Here is a 12,642-nt window from a genome sequence, read left to right on the forward strand (position 1 = left end):
CCATGCTATACAATATACCCCAAGCACTTATTGATCTTATAACTGGAAGTTTGCACCTTCTGACTGCCCTCATCCATCCTACCCAACCCCTTGACAACCGCACATCTGTTTTCTGTATCTACGAGTTCTGTCTGTCTGTTCTCAAGTCCACACATCAGTAAGATCCTACAGTATTTGCCTTTGTCTGATTTATTGCACTTGGCATAATGCCCTCAAGGCTCGTCCATGTTGTTAGGAATGGCTTCATTTCTTTATTTTTTATGGCTGAATAACATTCTATTGTGTGTGTTTATATATCACTTTTTTTTATTCATTCACCTGTTGATGGACACTCAGGCTGTTTCCATGTCTGGTTATTATAAATTAGGCTGCAGTGACCATAGGAAGATATCTTTTCATGATGGTGATTTTATTTCCTTTGGATAAATACCCAGAAGTAAAATTGCTGGATTTCACGGTGGTCCTATTTTTATTTTTTTCTTTTTAAAAATATTTTTTATTGGTTATGCTATTACAGTCATCCCAATTTCCCCCTGTTTTCTCCCCTCCATCTGGTTCCCCCTTCCCTCCAGTGATGCCCCTCCCTTAGTTCATGTCCATGGATTGTGCATGTAAGTTTTTTGGTTTCTCTATTTCCTATACTCTTCTTAACCTCCCCTGTCTATTCTGTACCTACCCAATTATGCTTCTAAATCCTCATACCTTTGCCCCCATTTTCCGCCTTCCCCCTCCCAGCTGAAAGCCCTCCAAATAATCTCCACATCTATGGTTCTATTCCTGTTCTAGTTGTTTGTTTAGTTTGTTTTTGTTTTTTTAGGTTCAGTTGTCAATAGCTGCGAGTTCGTTGTCATTTTAGTGATCAGAGCCTCCATGGTGTTTCCCACAGCACTGCACCATCTTACATTCCCCCCAAGAGAGGACAATGGTTTCTTTTTATCCACATTCCAGCCAACACGTGTTACCTATTGTCTTTTGGATGATTGATATTCTGACAGATGTGAGGTCACACCTCATTGTGATGAATGACACTGAGCATCTTTTCATGTAACTGTTGGCCATCGATTGGTACGTAGTCTTTAGAAAAATGTCTTTGTAATTCCTCTGCTCATTTTAATCATAATTTTTTCTATTGAGTTGTATAAATTCTTTACATATTTTATACATAAGCCCTATCAAATACATGTTTTACAAATATTTTCACTCATTCTGCAGGTTGCCTTTTTATTTTGTCGATGGTTTCCTTTGATGTACAGAATTTTTTTTTTTTTTGATGTACAGAACTTCTTGATATGGCCCCACTTGTTTAGTTTTGCCTTTGTTGCTTTTGATTTTGGTGTCAAATAAAAAAATTATTGCCAATACCAACATCAAGGGGCTTGCCCCTTACATTTTCCTCCAGGGGTTCTATGGCTTTACATCTTTTGTTTAGGGCTTTAATCCATGTTTGGTTGATTTTTGTGTATGGTGTAAGACATAGTTCTAGTTTTTATTTATTTATTTTAATTGTTGTTCAAGTACAGTTTTCTGTCTTTTACGCCCATCCCAGCCCAACCCCCCCAGTGCTCCCCACCTCCCTCCCATTTCCACCCCCCACTTGTTATTGTCCAAGTGTCCTTTATACTAGTTCCTGTAAACCCTTCCCCTTTTCCCCTGAAATTCCCTCCCCTCTCCCCTCTGGTCACTGTCCCCCTGTTCTCTGTTTCAGTGTCTTTGGTTATATTTTGCTTGCTTGTTTGTTTGGTTGTTTAGCTTCCTGTTAAAGGTGAGATCATATGGTATTTTGAGTTCTAGTTTTATTTCTGTGCATCGAGCTGTCCAGTTTTCCCGGCACATTTCTTAAAGAGACTATCCTTTCCCCATTACTTATTCATGGTTAAGGACAATATTTTGATTTTATCATGAGAGAGAAAACAGCACGTAGACTGTAGCCTTCATTCCCTTGTGCAGGAAAGCTTACATGCTTTGAAATAATTCTTCCTCTCTTGAGAAGTGTCCTGGGCTGAATTGTATCCTTCCCCCAAAACATCATGTGTTGAAATCCTAACCCCCTAGTGCCTCACAATATGACCTTATTTGGAAATAGGGTCACTGCAAATATAACTGGTTAAGGTAATACCAAACTAGGCTGGAACCCTACTCCATTATGACAATTGTCCTTTTAGGAAGGAAAATTTGGACACAGATACGCACACAGGAAGAATGCCATGTCAACAGAAGACAGAGGTTGAAATGATGCCAGCAAACTATCCAAAGCTAGGGGCAGAGTCTCCTCTTTGTAAAATTTGAAACCTCGTTGACTTGAATAAACTGGGACAATTGTCCAGAATGACCCATCTTCTGGGCATGTTGCTTCTTCTTCATGGTGTCATTTATCTTGTTCTTCTAGTCTTTGCATTTCCTATAAAGTTAAAGATAGAACTAAAAGCTATTTTCAAGTTAAACATTTAGGTAGACTACATTATAGGTGATATTAAATATTTCATATCAAACATTTTTTAATGGTAGTCTGGTGAATCCTCAAAACAGAATGTGTTCAGCAGACATTCATACATTATAAAAATGTATTTCCTCTAAAGTAGAAAGTCATAAAGAATGTTTTCTGAATTGATCATATCCCCGGAAATAGAAACCTCCTGAATACACCTGTTAATTCATTTGCCACAAGGGAAGGCATGAGACAGGGACTCCTACACACAAGTCGGAGTCACCTGTTCAAGTTTCCTAACAATTTCAACAGACTTCCTTGGCCTCATGAAACTCATTAACTTCTCCTTCAGTATATTTCAGAAATGTTCCATTCATTCATCCAAAAACATTTGCTGAGTACCTCTGATATGTCACATTCACACTACCTGGTGCAGATAGAAAAGTAAACACTCCTGTCCTCATAAAACTTACATTCTATCTGTAGCTCAGAACTAAGCCAGACTAAAAATCTTAAACTCTGATAGTGTGCTCTCCTATCACAAATTCACACTCTCTTCACTTTCTCGCCCACCCATTTCTCCAAATCCCATAATTCCCACTCACTAGGACCTTCAGACTCCTGGCCACCGCCCATGACCACACTTGGGCACACTTTCCTTCTCAAGAAATTTGGACCCATGCATGGTGAAGCATTTCAGCAACGTTCTGGGAACTTTCTAACACTTTAATCCTTTTATTTACACACCTTCATCCATAATGACTTTCACACTTACGCACTGTTCATAAGTAAACTCAGACTTCCCTGGGTTTGAATTACTAATTCTATATCCACTGCAGAAACTCATAGAGCCCGGATCGTTCTTTTGGGCCCCATTCTCACTCCCTCCAGCTACCTGCTACATGTCCCTACCTGTATGTCCCAAACTCAACGTGTCCCAGACGGAACTCATCTCCCTCCACATTCCCACCTTTCCATCAGGGTTCTCTGTCCTCATTAATGGCAGCACTGCTGACATCTTGGGCTCCTACCCGTTCCCCTCCTTATCTAACCAGTCACTAAGACATGACAATTCTGCATCTTAAACTTCTCTGTCTGCTGCTCCCTGGCCACACTCACAAGTCTCTACCTGCACTCTTATGGGAGCTTCTTTACTGGTCTTTCTGATTTTGGCTATGCCCACTCTCAGTGTTCCTCTACAGTGCCTTGGAGTTACCTTTCTAATAATATTTCCTATACTATTATTCACTGCTTAAAGCTTGTCATCTCCTGGATAAAGTCTTTCCTTCTGCATGATACGCATGGCCTTTCAGACCTGGCTCCTGTCTTCCTCTACTGCCTCAGTGTCTTAGTCAGTTCTGAGGGCTATTACAAAATTCTGTAGACTGGGTGACTTTAACAACAAATGTTTATTTCTCATAATTCAAGAGGCTGTGAAGTCCAATATCAGGGGGCAGACAGATTTGGTGTCTGGTGAGGACCCTCTTCTTGGCTTGCAGTCACCCGTCTTCTCACTTTGTCCTCACATGGTGCCAAGAGAGAGTGCTCTCTGGTCTCTTCTGATAAGGGCACCAATCCTATCCTAAGGATCCAACCCTCCCAGAGGCCTGTCTCCAAATACCATCACATTGGGGGTTAGAACTTTTACTTTCAAGCCGGGGTGGGGCACAAAGAGTTAGCCAATAACTCTCAGCTCCTACCACTTTACATCACTCTCCCAAACAGTAAGAGTTTTCCTAAACCCATCCTGCCCCTGTGACTTTCTCAGGCTGTTGCCTCTGCCTAGAATTCTCTCCTCATCATACCTTGTTCCCCATAGCAACACCCACTTCCGCTCAGGCAAATGTGCACTCTTTCTACGTGTATCAGCACGCACGCCCCTCCTCACTGAGAGCAGTCTCCGACTTCCTCTGACAGACCAAAGAACATCTCTAGGATTCCATTGTATTGGCAGACATAACCATTATAGCAATTATCATGAAAAAATTATTGCTTCTTCATAGGTCTGTTTCCCATAAAAATCTATGGTACTAGAGACAAGTCAGTCCTAGGTGTTTAATAAATACTTGTGAAGTAAGTGAATAAATAGAGAACATACATTTCTAACAAAAACACAGTACTACCGTGTCTCCCACTGTGGAAGTGTTTATTATTCAGAAATCATTCACAGTCCATTAAATAAATGTCAGAGAGAAAATAAGCACACAAAAGCTTACAGCCCAATGAGTTTTCATAAAGTGAACAAACAGTGCAGCAACCAGCACCCAAGTCCAGGAGAAAAGCAGTCCACATCCTGAAGCACCTCCTAGTCATGTCCCCAAAGATAATTACCATTCCAACTTCTAACACTAATTTTTTAATTTCCCATTAATTTCATGTTTTTAACTTTTTAGAAATAAAATTACATATTAGTGTTTTTGCACCTGTGGACCCAACTGCCTTTCTTTACCTTTTTTGTGTGGGGGGGGGTCGAGTTGTGCTGAGTTTACATAAAAGTGTTTTAACTATTTGAAAAACAAGGTATTTTATCCAAGCTTATCCACTTATAGGAAAAAGTTTCGCATCACAAAGCTTGGCTATCAAATATCACATCTCTGTTACAATTTTTTAGCCAGTGTCTTCAGGTACCCGCATTCAACAGAAATACTTTCTTAATGTTTAATTTAATTTTATTTTAGAATAGTTTTAAGCTTACAGAAAAGTTGTGAAGACAGCATAAGGAATTACCATATACTCCTCAATCAATTTCTTCTGTTATTAGCATTAGTGTGGTATATTTGTTACAATTAAAAAACTAGTGTTGACACAATATTACTAACTAAAGTTCACACTTCATTCAACTCTCCCTGGCTTTTAGCTGATGCCCTTTTTCTGTCCCAGGATTCTACGCAGGGTGTTAGAGCACATTTAGTAACCCTGTGTCCCTAAGCTCCTCTTGGCTGTGACCGTTTCTTAGATTTTCCTTGTTTTTGATGACTTTGAAAGTTTTGGTGAATACTGGTTAAATATTTTATAGAATGTCTCTGTTGGAATTTATCTAATGTTCTTCTCACGATTATACTGGAGTTACTGGGTTTTAGAGGAAGGCCACTCAGGTCCATGGCCATTTTTATCACATCATGTCAAAGGTACAGACTATCCACATTATCATTAATGCTGATGTTGACCTGCCTGCCGGGCTGAGGATTCTCCACTAGAATGTTGCTCTCTTGCCCATTTCCATTTGGTACTATTTGGAAGAAAGTCACTGTGTGCAGCCCACACTTAACCCATTGGAATCTATGCTTGTGCCCTCAGGGGTGGAATATCTATCTACGTAATTTGTCTGGAATCTTCTACATAGGAAAGCTCCATTCTTGCCCATTTCTTTATTTATTCAATCATTTATTTACTCATAGATATTTATTTTATACTTTGGGTTACAGTCCAAAATAACTGTTTTAATTTTGTTGCTTAAAATTATGTTCCAGCTGTGACCATTTGGAGCTCTTTCAGTTGACTCCCATGTTCCTTTGCTCTATCTCCATCACTGTGTGTGTGTTGAACACTTTCTTTTTTAAAAATCATTTTATTGTTGTTCAATTACAGTTGTCTGCATTTACTCTCCACCACTCCCCACCAACCCCAGCCAAACCCTCCTTCTTACCTTGATTCCACCCCTCTTTGGTTGTGTCCACGTGTCCTTTATAGTTGTTCCTGAAAACCCTTTCCACCTTCCCCCCATTATCCCCTTTCACCTCCTCTCTGGTTACTGTCAGATTGTTCTTAATTTCAATGTCTCTGTTTATATTTTGCTTGCTTTTTTCTCTTGCTGATCAGGTTCCAGTTAAAGGTGAGATCATATGGTATTTGTCCCTCCCCACCTGGCTTATTTCACTCAGCATAATGCTTAAAAATATGGAACGCTTCGTGAATTTGCATGTCATCCATGTGCAGGGCCATGCTAATCTTGTCTGTATCGTTCCAATTTTAGTGTATGTGCTGTGGAAGTGAGCACTGTTGAACACTGTCTTATTTTCTGGAGCTACATGATGCTCTGGACTCATCTTATACATCTTCACCTAGAACCAACTGTACCTCCAAAGAGTCCTAGTACCACAAACACTTTTATGTCCAACATCGCCTCAGGGTGGGTAGCCAATGTATACTTTCTATGGTTCAGTTCTAAAAGTCTAAAAGTGTTTTAAAATTTCATCATTAAAATTTTTTCATGAATAATCCCTATCTCCACCTCTCCTTGGCAGAAACTGAGAGGTGAGACAATATGCTTATTTTCTACTCTGTTCTCTATTCAAGTCTTCATCAGAGACAAGTTCATCTTCAGAGAAATCAAAGCTTCTTCAGCATGCCTTATGTTTGGCAATCTCTTGAGATAATTTTCTCCACCTGATTTTTCTAAAATGAGAGGCCTTAAATTTGACTCTACACCCACTCCATCTAGCTTTTAATAATTGTCTTATCATGTATTTCAATTACCCATTTCCTTGAGTTTTTTCTTCCCCTTCACGGCCAGTTTTGCAGTTATTCAATAAAATCAGAAATGCCAACAGCTTCTTTTTCTATTTTTCTACTGTATGAATCAGCTTTTTGCACACTCCACTGGACTTTAAACTACATAAAACAAAGAGGCACACTGAAAATAAATGCTCTTTACTTTATGATTTTCCTGTGTTCTTTTCTTCAGCTGGCTTGAACAGAAAAATGTTTCCAGATTCCTGTATTTGCTTGAGCTTTTAAAAAATATTTCTTTATTTGGTGTACTTCAATTTTTAAAATGCCATGTTATACTCTGTGCAGTTTGTTTTTTTAAGTAGTGACTAAGGCCTTTTGAGTGGCTAACTTTTGGGCCTTTTTTTTTGAAGCCCAATCAACTTGTTTTAAAAATAATTTTTGATTGTTCAATTAGAGTTGGCATAAAATATTGTATTAGTTTCAGGTGTACACCCCAATGATTAGACATTATATAACATACTAAGTGATCATGCCAATAAATCTCATACCCATCTGACACCACACAGATATTAGAATATTATTGATTCTATTCCCTATGCTGTAATCACATCCCCATGATTATTCTCCTACTACCAATGTGTACTTCTTAGTCCCTTTCCTTTTTTCCATCCAACCCTGTAATCCCCTCCCATCTGGCAACCATCATAATGTTCTATCTATGAGCCTTTTTCTGTTCTGCTTGTTCATTTTGTTTTTTAGATTCAATTGTTGATAGATATGTATTTATGACATTTTATTATTCATATCTTTCTTTTTTCTTCTCCCTCCTTCTCCCTCTCCCCCTCCTCCTTTTTTTCCTTCACATTTCATGTGATACTGACTTGGTGGTGATGACCCTTCAACATTTCATGTAATACTGATTTGGTGATGATGAACTCCTTTTTCTTTTCTGGGAAGCTCTTTATATACATATCTTCCAATTCTTTTTTTTTTTTTTTTTAAGACGAGAAGGGAAGGAGAAAGGGAGGGAGAGAATCTTCAATGTGTGGCTGCCTCTTGTGCACCCCACTACTGGGGAACTGGCCTGCAACCCAGGCATGTGCCCTAGACTGGGAATCAAACCAGTGACCCTTTGATTCGCATGCTGGCACTCAATCTACTGAGCCACACCAGCTAGGGCTATATGTCTTCCAATTCTTAATGATAGCTTTCCTAGGTAGAGTAATCTTGGTTGTAGGTTCTTGCTTTTCATTACTCTGAATATTTCTTGTTAACTCTTCTGGCCTGTAAAGCTTCTGTTGAGATATCAGCTGACAGTCTTATGGGAGCTCCTTTACAGGTAACTAACATTTCTGTTGCTGCTTTTTAAGATTCTCTTTGTTATTAATCTTTTACATTTAATTATGATGTGTCTTGGTGTGGGCCTTTTGGGGTTCATCTTGCTAGGGACTCTCTGTGCTTCCTGGACTTGTATGTCTATTTCCTTCACCAGGTTAGAGAAGCTTTCCACTATATTTTTTAAATAGGTTTCCAACTTCTTGCTTTCTCTCTTCTCCTTGTGGCACCCACATGATGTGAATGTTGGTACACTTGAAGGTGTCCCAGAGGCTCCTTACACTGTCTTCATTTTTTGGGATTTTTCTTTTTGCTGTTCTGATTGGGTTTTTTTCCCTTCCTTATATTCCAAATTGCTTTTTTTATTCTTGGCTTCATCTACTCTACTGTGATTCCCTGTAAATTATTCTTCATTTTAGTTATTGTATTCTGCATTTCTAAATGGCCCTTTTATGTTTTCTATGTCCTTTTTTAATGTTGAAGTTCTCTCTATGTACTCTTCCCCGAAGTTCATTGAGCATAATGTAATAAGTTTTTTAACTCTACATCTAGTAGGTTGCTTGAGTCCATTTTATTTAGTTCTTCCAGAGTTTTGTTCTATTCATTCATTTGGACATGTTTGTTTTTCTCCTCATTTTGGCAGCCTCCCTGTGTTTGCGTCTGCATATTAGGTAGAGCCAATATCTCTCTTGGGCTCAGTAGAGTGGCCTAATATAGTAGATGCCTTGTAGGATCCAGTGGCACATCCTCCCTGTTCAACTGAGCTGGACACTCCAGATGCATGTCCCCCTGGAATAGGCTGAGTAAATCTTCCTGTTTGTAGGCAAGCCTTGATTGCTGTTGGCACATCAATGGGAGGGGTTTACCCCAGGTAAATTGACTGCAAAGACTGTCTATAACCACCATGGAGAATCAGATGTGCAGGGGCCCACTCCACAGAGTAGGACTTAATTCTGTGGGTCTCTGTCCCTACTGAGTGTATCATTTGCAGAGGTGGTTGGGTGGTACTTTAACATTGTCTGAAGCTGTCCACTAGGTTGGCTGGCTCTGGGGCCTCCTAGAAGAGGCAGACCAAGGTCAGCCACCCCCTGTGTTCTGCCCAGAGCCGCTGGCACAAGCTGCAAATCGATCTGCAGATGGCCACTATTTGTGAAGGGCTTGGAGGTGACCAGAAGAGTCCAAACTGTGAATCAGGCCAGGCTGCCACTAGTGTTGTGCCTGGGGATACTTAGCAAGAGGTACAGGGAATACTGAAGCCAGATACTACTTGAGAGATTTTAGAAAGTTCTGAAGCACGAGTCAAGAAAGACCATTCACATGCAAAAGCCACTGGAAATAGGTTGTGTGGGCCTGCAAGTTGGTGGGGTGGCAGTCTCATGGAATCACCAGGATGGGGCAAATGATGATTGCCAGGTTGATGGAGTCTCAGATATGGTATCTGCCTGCTGGCTCTGGTGGGGGGAAGGGCAAAGAACAGTAACAGTGGCCTCTGCCAGTCCTTGTGTCTGGAAGAAAGCTGTCCCCCCAGCTCTTACCCCGATGCCAGACAATTCAGATCCTCCTGTATGTCCCTTGTGCCTTTTGAGCTGCTGCCCAGTGCTGGAGCTCAGAGGGAGTGAGTCTCCAGTGAGTCTAAGTAAGCCTGTGTGGGCCCTTTGAGAGGAACTGCCTGGGTCCTTAGAAGCCCTCCATCTCACTCAACCACAATCTCCACTGCTTTTCACAGCCAGAAATTATGGGAACTTCTCTTTCTGGTATAGAACCTGGGGTGGGCGGGTGCTGTTGTAATGCTGGGACCCCTCACTCCTCAGGGAGACCTTCACAGCTGATACAACTCAGTTTTTATCTGCCACATGCGGGTGTGGGACCAACCTCTTCCACATCTTTGCCCCTCCTACCAAGAAGTTTCAGTGTGACTTCTGCTTTATATCCTTAGTTGTAGGACTTCATTCAGCTAGATTTCAGGCAGCTCTGACTGACGGTTGTTCTGTGGTTTGGTTGTATTTTTGATGTGGTTGTGGGAGGATTCGAGTGTCCTGTTTATCTACGCCACCATCTTGACCAGAAGCTTTCCCCAATTAACTTTTAAATTATCAATGTCATATCAATTATCAATGTTATATCAATTGTCAATATACTACCTGAATTAAATCTACTGGGGGTTTGTATAAATTTTTACTAAAAATATAAGTTAAATGCATCAAAATATACAATATTGAAAAATATTCTCCTTTTAATCCATTTTTTAAATTTATTCCCATTTTCCAATCATAACTTGAATTTCTCCTCTCTCAAATATGTCTTAATTTGTTTCAGGTTTTTCCTTTCAATTTGTCTTCCTACTTGGTAACTCTACCCATTTGTAAAGAATAAAATTAAGTTTAAGTAAATGCAAACTTTCTTCTAATAATAATTCTTGAGGTTAAGCTAAGAACCTGTAGAATATTGCATAGTCATAAATGAACACTTATTAGGTATCTACATGAATTCAACACATTAAGCGTTAAGGCAAAAAAGATTCTCATTAAGTTTTTAGTCTGGCAGTACAATATAGAATAAAATATTTATTATATACAAATACTCAATTTTGCTTATACTAAAATGATAGTTGAAAAAAAAATGAGAGTTGAAATCATAGGCCACAAGTTCTAGTGGTATGTAATTAAAATAGAGTAAAAGGTGACAATAGAGTAAAATGTGACCCCTCCTCTGAGGGGTCATACCTGCCAAGGACTTTCGACCATGTTTTGGAGGCAGGGAGGAAACTAAGGCAGCATTTGCTACCAGAGACAAGCTTTGTCTCCTGCGGCTCTCAAATTCCAGAGGTCACTGACTCTGCCTTAGCCACAGGGGGTAGAGTTACAATTCCTAGAACCAGGCAGAGCGGTCCACAACAAAGTAGTTTTCGGAATGTAAAGCAGGAGTTAGCCTTTACTCCTTGTTTAGAAAGATAAGAGAGAAAGTATAGATCATGCACATGCCAGTTACCATAACATGTAAGGTAAACCTATACATATTTCATCATCGTGAAGTTGAATTTCTAAGTCCATTTCTTAAGAGAGGTAGTTGGGCTTCTTCCCTCTTATTAATGGAGCCTGGATTTTTAAAAATCTACTCCAAATACGTATGTGGTACTTACTGGATACTCAAAAGTTAAATTTGTCCCCCATCTTTATTTAGAAATTGCTTAGAGCAATGTTTTCCCTAGTATTTTACATGAAATACTAATATCACAGGAAACATAAACAGATATTCCCTGCAAAAATGATTTTCAGGATGAAATAGTTTGGGAAATGCTGGATTAAATAGGGTTTAACTGCCTTCTGTTCTACAGAATTTCTCAGGGTCTTTAACATTTGAACGGGACTGTAACGCTCCAAGGCAGAGATGTGACACACAGCATTCCCCAAAGGCATTTGGGCACAGAACACTTTCTTCAAGGAACAACTATTAATGCCCCCAGATAAAAATTCAGGAAGTGCTATATTAATATAAAGAGCAAGGAAGAAATTTGAACTGATCATTGGATGGTGATGCCGTTAACAGCAACCAAAAGCAGGAGAGAGCAGTTTGCATCGTTCTGAAGTAACACTGCCTGGTGGAGACAGGCAGTGCATGTGATGAGATCAAGCTCAGGGGCAAGGCTGGAGTCACTGATCATTATTGATTAGAAGGTCTCTGCCACCCAGTCTCAGGACTCTGATCCATTACAATCACTTTTGAGATAGGTCGCATGTAGCTTTTTACTAATATTAGTCTAAATACCAAGTTTGCAAAGGATTTACACTTTCAAAACATAAAGGGTATTGAAGACCTTACTCTGTGTAATGAAATGAAGAAAATTTTTCTCAGAAACTGGCGACTGAATGGATGCTTTGATAATCCTTCGAGGGTGGAGGATAGCCTTCCAGGTCCTCAGATTAGGAATAAATAGAGTTTACGGGCAAAGGACAGGAAAAAGCAGTAAGTTCAAATTCTGAAATAGAGAAGTGGGAGAAGGTGTGTTGGAATGTGAAGTTTTGATGACTATAAAGATTCAAGAGAAAGAGGAGGAGGAAGAGATGTGAGAACAAAGACATTTAATAGGCGTTTTCAGGTAAATCCTCATGTGTTCGTCCTCATGCCCCAGTCACTGCAGTAAGGTCTCACAAAATAATATGCTCTATGCGGTTTGAATTTTTTTTTTAAACAAGGCAAGGTTTTGTTTGGCAAAGAACCCAGAAAGCATTTGTTTGCATGGAAAAAAGGGAAAGCCAACTTCCTCATGACCCATTTGGTGACTTTGTTGGCTTTCTACCCAACATCCACTTGCCCCCTTCTCTTCTCTCCTCCTGATAGGACCCTGCTTTGCCTCCAAAAGCTACCAACAAGATCCAGAGGAAGCTAACCCCATTCACAGCTCCAAACGAGATTCTGGTTTGTCTAAGCCA

The 12,642-nt window shown here is 39.8% G+C and overlaps 1 non-coding gene across 1 annotated transcript; it reads right to left on the reverse strand.

Annotated features, from left to right (window-relative positions):
- Positions 1 to 6,316: 6,316 nt before the first annotated feature.
- On the reverse strand, positions 6,317 to 6,422 carry LOC119058430 (U6 spliceosomal RNA). The gene has a single exon (XR_005084252.2). It is a non-coding gene; the product is annotated as a U6 spliceosomal RNA (small nuclear RNA).
- Positions 6,423 to 12,642: the final 6,220 nt, after the last annotated feature.

This window comes from Artibeus jamaicensis, unplaced genomic scaffold (genome assembly GCF_021234435.1).
Source record: "Artibeus jamaicensis isolate MK-2021 breed Jamaican fruit bat unplaced genomic scaffold, CSHL_Jam_final scaffold_1964, whole genome shotgun sequence".
NCBI classification, from domain to species: Eukaryota; Metazoa; Chordata; class Mammalia; order Chiroptera; family Phyllostomidae; genus Artibeus; species Artibeus jamaicensis.